Raw genomic sequence first — 6,734 nt, 5'->3', positions numbered from 1 at the left:
CTCCCCGCACTCCGCAGTGCCTCACTAGTGCCTCTGTTCACCCGCTAGCACGTCGCAGCAGCAAAACGACCGACGCCCGAGCTCCGGCCGCCGCCCAAACGCTCGCCGACGTCATTCCCGGCCACCGCGCGCTCAACCACCTGCACCGTTGGACGCGACACTCCTCCAGCTGGCCGTAGGACCAAGCCACGCGCCCATCCGACGCCCGTGACGCTATTCTGAGCGCCTCCGCCGCTTTGTTTGGTCACCGGCGACTAACCCCGGCGGCCGCTGACATGGCACCATCATTAGGGCCTAAGCACCCTACTGATTACGCCCTGGAGTCAATGACAACCGGGCCCCACCGCCCAACTAACCACCTAACTAAAAGAGATTAGGTTAGTGTAAATTACCTGTTTAGATTAGTGCTAACCCTGTGGACCCCACGTGTCACCTTTGACTTTGGTCAAGTCAACGTTGACCGGTCCCACTTGTCATCCACCCAACCCAGCTCTGTGAGACTGACCAGTGGGACCCACTAGTCAGGTTTGACCTGGACCTGGCATGTTGACTTGCTAAGGTCAGCATGACGTAATGCTGATGCAATAATGTAATTTCTGGATTTATTTCTATTCAGGAAATTCCAAAAAATGTTATTAACTTCTAAAAATCATATAAAATCAACCATAGCTCAGAATGAAATAAATTATATATGAAAAATTATCAGAAAAATTCAAGGAATCTGTTTATGGCATTTTCATGCATGTTAGAACAACTTATGGCTGCTGTTTAGGACAATTCATATAAATGGAATTTAAACTCTCACATATGGAGTTTGAATTTGAACCTAGGGTTCAAACCAACTCCATTTAACATGTTGCTCGTTGCATTAGCTCAAACCACAGCATATTGACATGTCATGATCATGCATCATATTGTGCATTGCATTGATTGTGTTTCTTTCTCTGTTGCTGGTATTTGTCCCCTCTCGATAGACTTGGTTTCAACGATGAGATCGATGACACCGATGAACAACTTTATTATCTTTAGGAGTGCCAGGCAAGCAAAACCCCCTTGTTCATTCCAATACAATCCCACTCTCTCGCTCCTGCTCTCTTTTACTGCATTAGGACAACAACGATTCAACTGTTACATGCTGCGGTAGTTGAACCCCTTTCCTCTGCATCACCTGTCATTGCCACAGTAAATAGATGAAACCCACTAGCATGAGTAGGAGTTGTTTGAGCCCTGATGTGCCTACTCATTCATGTTTGTTTGTCATGCCTGCTACTTCTTAGAGTTGAGTCAGGTCTGATTCATCGGGGATGAATCAGAGGTGTGTAAACATGTCCTACTGTTGAGAGCTAAGTGTGTGAACACGATTTGGTAAAGGTAGCGGTGAGAGGCCATGTAGGAGTACATGGTGGGTTGTCTCATTGAAGCCGTCCTCAGGAACTGAGTTCTGTGTTTGTGATCCATTAAACAGTTACTAGCACGCATTGGGCCCGAAACCAATGGACCCTCTCGCATTCTTGATCACCCTTGTCCTCTGTCCAGGAGTTGCAACTAGTTTCTGGTGTTTATAGGATATGTGTTGGCGGCCGTGCGTAGCGCTGACCCTAGGGGTGGGCTATGATGCGGTAGATACACCGTGGCCGGGCATGCCGGGCGCCCGTTTGGTGTCTCGGAACCCTGTACACATCGTCCGGGGCCGTATGTGGAAACCTCGGCCGGACTCCCTTTGGATGGAACCTGGATAGGCGATAAACCTGGACTAGAGACTTGAGTGTTTAGGTAGGCCGTGGCCGACACCCTTGTTGGGCTTCCACTTGAAGGTTGCCGAGTACATGTCATGTAAACGACGGTAAGTGGTGAGAGCGTGTGTGAAGAAGTACACCCCTGCAGGGTTAACATCATCTATTCGAGTAGCCGTCTCCGCGGTAACGGACTTCTGGGTTGCCTATAACAGTTCATAGACAAGTGAAAGTGGATACTCTAAAATGCACAAGATAAGCGTGAGTGTTATGGATGGCGTTCTCGTAGGGAGACGGGAGAGGATCCATAGTGGTGTATTGATATGGTGAATATGTCGACTCGTGTGCTCCACCTCAAAGAGTTGCTTGCTGTCGTAGTTCAGGTTAGCCACTGAGTCAAAGCTAGCTTGCTGTAGTTAAACTCCACTACCCCTTTGTTGATACCGATGCATATGTAGCTAGTTCTGATGTAAGTCTTGCTGAGTACTTTTGTACTCACGTTTGCTTAATTTATGTTTTGCAGAGAGACTTCAGTCTTGCTAGTAGTTTCGTGTGGATTTCGACATTTAGCTTGATACCTCAGCTACGATCTTGTGCCCTCAGCAGGATCTGGTAGATAGTCAGGCTTCTCAGCCCTTTACATTTGTAGATGTCTGTCCCCAGACATGTTAAGCTTCCGCATGTGCTTTGATTTGTATGCTATGATTGTTGGGTCATGAGACCCATGTTTGTAATATCTCGCTCCTCGGAGCCTAATGAATAAATACTTGAGTTGTAAAGTTATGTTGTGATGCCATGTTGTATTTACACATATCGAGCATATTTTGTGTATGGTTGAAATGCTTGGTACGTGTGGGATCCGACAATCTAGTTGTTTATCCTTGGCAGCCTCTCTTATGGGAAATGTAGTCTAGTGCTTCCATGAGCCATAGTAGTCCTCTACAGCCCGGTTCACCGGAGTCCTGTTAGCCCAGCACTATTGCTCAAGACACTTGACTGGCCGGCATGTGTTTCACTTCGTTCCTATGTCTGTCCCTTCGGGGAAATGTCACGCGGTGACATCCGGAGTCCTGCCTAGCCTACTACAGCCCGGGTTCCAAGAGTCCTGATTAGTCCAGTGCTACAGCCCGGATTCACACGCTGCTGACCGACATGCTCGATGTGATCCATGTATGCTTGTCCCCATAGGTTGGTGCCGCTTTGGGTTCATGACTAGCCATGTCGGCCCGGGTTCCCTATCATATGGATGCTAGCGACACTATCATATACGTGAGCCAAAAGGCGCAAGCGGTCCCGGGCCATGGTAAGGCGACACCCGTGGGAAAACCGTGTGTGAGGCCGCAAAGTGATATGAAGTGTTATCGGCTAGATCGATGTGACTTGGAATCGGGTCCTGATAGCGTTGGTATCAGAGCCTGACTGCATGTAGGATTACCATGCCAAACTGGTCGAAGTTGAGTCTAGAAATGCTTTAGTTATATAAGGGAATTGACTGTGGGAGGGAACGCTAGGCTCATTTTACTCCTTTACCCTATGCCCTTCTGATCTGACTCAACCTCTTCTTTTTTACGGGGATTAAGAACTCGGCCTTCTCATCTATCTATCAGGATGACATCTTTCTAATCCATAGACTTATAGAATTGATAGTTTCAAGCCTCAGTTCCGTTCCTACTACTTATGTGTGTTGGCAGTTCATCTCAGAACTTTGATATTGTGATGTTAAGTGGTTATGCCACCATTTTGCAAGATGTCTCAAATCATTTTGAGCATTTACAGCCGTTATGCTGTCCGAGTCATCCCAGGTTTCTAAATAGTCTGATGCATTTGCAAATCGCTTCTTCCTATTCCTGATATCCTTTTGGGCCAGATTAACCATACTAATCGGTGAGTTGAGGCACTCTGTTGCCTCGACATATAGGTTGGAGCTAGTATTATGACCCTAGGTGTCTTAGAGGATCACCTAGTGAATCTAGCCATGTCTTGTGTTCCTAGTGTGATGATTCTGGCCATCATTCTCGAAAGCATTCCATGATGCCATTTAGTTAGTAGGTATTCTATTCCTGGGTTTGAACCCGAGATTCACTCTAGTCACCTCCTGTTGATAGTGTTTGCTCGTTCATTTAGGATATTAGTAACCTTGCGACAGTCCTCGAGGTCCGTGGTATTTCCTTCTTCCAAATACCATGAACCATTAAGGCAGAAGTTCTTTGAACCAAAATATCACAATCAGAGTACTCTTGAGGAGTTCTCCATTCATAATTGTGATTCTGCCAGTTCTACCATTCTGCATGGATTATCTGGAAGAAACCTGTTGAACTTGGTTTGACATATTAATCTATGCATCCACAACTCCGAAAGATATATGTCCTCTTGAGTTGTCCCTCTTCATTTATATTCCGACCATCGTCTATCAATTGATAGTTAGGAGTAATTGTGCATCCGTGTTATCAATGTTTATTATTCTCGTGGTCTGTTAAGCCATTCTATTTCAGAATGATTAGGAGAAACAAACTCCGGTACCTCATCCATATCCAGGATTGGGTCAAAGTACTTGTGTTCTGCAGATCAAATGCCAATCCAGCTTTTGCTCTGTTCTACCCTGGAGTATCACTCCCTTTATGTCAGGATTGTCATGAGAATTGCACCCTATCTCATGAATTCTTGACGCAATGATACTTCTTACCATCATTTTTCATTCCTCGGTCCCGTGTTGTCGCAACCGGAATGCCGGCAAGTGAACCATGATGTGTGAAATCAATACTCCTAGCAACTAGTTGCTAGGTAGCTAATGGACAATAATTTCTTTCTTAGCGTGTTGGTTATTGAATCATCATCCTAAGATTGATCGTGCTACCTAGTCCATTTTTCCTGGTGCACTCTTCGATCAATGAGTTAGGATTGTGTCAGTCCCTCGCTCTCTTGATCATATCGTCTTGCTCTGAAAAGCAAGATTGTTCCCGAGCTTAGAAACATATCGGTGGTTCGTGATTTTCTGAATATTTCCTCCGAAGTATCACCAGGTTGCCCCCTGACTGTTATGTTGAGCTCGTGATCAAGTTGGTTTCTTGTAAACCACCCCTTCTCCAAGAATCTGTGTTGGATACCCTGAGCTAGTTGGTTAAGCCGAACAACAACTTGGAGAGTTGGAAAATGAAAGCTTGTCCGGCTCAGTTCATTCCAGAGGGATATCCTTGTGTGTGTGTGTTGAAGAAAGATGATATTTTCATCGATTGTTCCTCGGGATCGGTTGTTGAATCTATCGTCTTGTCCGAACCTTGATTTGAGTGTGGGCTATCATCAAGTCAAATGAGAATTAACGATGTTCATAATGTTGTCTTACTCGTGGTTGTTTCCTCGAGCATACACCGTTATATCTTTTGGGTCTGACCAATGCTATCACCTTGTTCACATAATTATGGAATTCCATCTTTACGGAAATCTGGATGACCTGTTGTCGAGCCCATCGACAATATTTTCATCTTATCCATGATTCATGTTGAACATTAAGCTAGTGTTGGAAACTTTGAAAGCATTTCTTCATGCTAGCTCATGAAGCATACACTACTAGGAAAAGGCCTACTAATGGCGCATCTAATTTGTCCATTAATGGCGCATTAGTGGTGCGCCATTAGTGCCACGCCATTAGTATATTTTACTAATGGCGCACCACAGGTGCGCCATTAGTATCTGGTATACTAATGGCGCACCTCAGATGCGCCATTAGTATATACAACAGTGCGCCATTAGTATGCCTCCCAGGGGGCCATGTATACCCAGGTGCTTTGGCATACTAATGGCGCACAACAACAAGATGCGCCATTAGTAACTTCGACATACTAATGGCGCACTATTTAATGATGCGCCATTAGTATCCTTTGGCATACTAATGGTGCACTATGATGTGATGCGCCATTAGTATGAATATTAGGTTTTTTTTATTTTTTATTTTTCTGTTTTTGCACAGGTTACAAAATGTATAATTGGACAAAATATAGACAGCACACATCAACAACAGATTCATCGAGTACAATAGAAGATTAGTCTCTAAATACAATTCATCATATTAGTCTCCGAATACAATTCATCATATTAGTCTCCGAATTGAAAAGACTGAACAAATATAGAACATTATATTACAAGTCTCGAGACCGCGAGTAGCGAGTTTGTCTTCACATTACAAGTCGATATCGATCATCTAAACTACCATCACATAGAAGAGAGCTGCGGTCATCACGATGAGCATCATCACGATGAAACTCGTCTTCATCTGGTTCCTCCAACGCTCCCTCCCCTCTCCCGCTATATAGCGGGCATATCTAGATTCGGCCTCGGCCCTAGTGGTGTACCCTTTGTAACTGTTACCGCTGAATCGGTGAACCTGTCTCCGACTCCGGGAACCTTACCCTTGTACATGACATACGACGGCATCGCTATGCACTAGCCAAACGAAACGTTAGTACCAATTCACAGACAATACATAAGCAATATATAAGTATGCAACAGAACGATCGGAAGAGAAAAGCAAGACATTAATAGCATCGATTACATCTAAGTTGAACGACTCTCGAAACCAAAGAGACATACTACAAGTTCATTAAAGTTTAATTACAACATGAGCCAATCGATGTTTCAGAACTAGACACAGCATCACTGCTTTCGACTCGACTCAAGGGACCGGAGCGTGGATGAAGCCGCCGTCTATCGTGGGAGTCATGAAATAACGGTCGTTGTCAGCCTGCATTTGTAGCATTGTGTCGATGTCACTGTTGGACGGTTGATTTCTGAGGTAGAACTGCCCCGAGGTATGAAGGACATCTTGATAGATGATTTCCGCAAACTCCGACTGGATGCGAAAGAATTCTTGTCTGATGTCCGCGTCCTGGATTGCCGACACGCTCGTGGCCCAATCTTTGAGTTTACTCGGTAGCAGAAGTTGATGATGGTCCCGTACGATCGCCCGCATGTGATGGATGGCGTAGTAGGCACCCGTCTGACCGCCAG

Source organism: Triticum aestivum, chromosome 7A (assembly GCF_018294505.1).
Source record: "Triticum aestivum cultivar Chinese Spring chromosome 7A, IWGSC CS RefSeq v2.1, whole genome shotgun sequence".
Classification (NCBI taxonomy): domain Eukaryota; kingdom Viridiplantae; phylum Streptophyta; class Magnoliopsida; order Poales; family Poaceae; genus Triticum; species Triticum aestivum.
The sequence above is the reverse complement of the archived record's forward strand: the minus strand, read 5'-3'. Positions refer to the sequence as shown.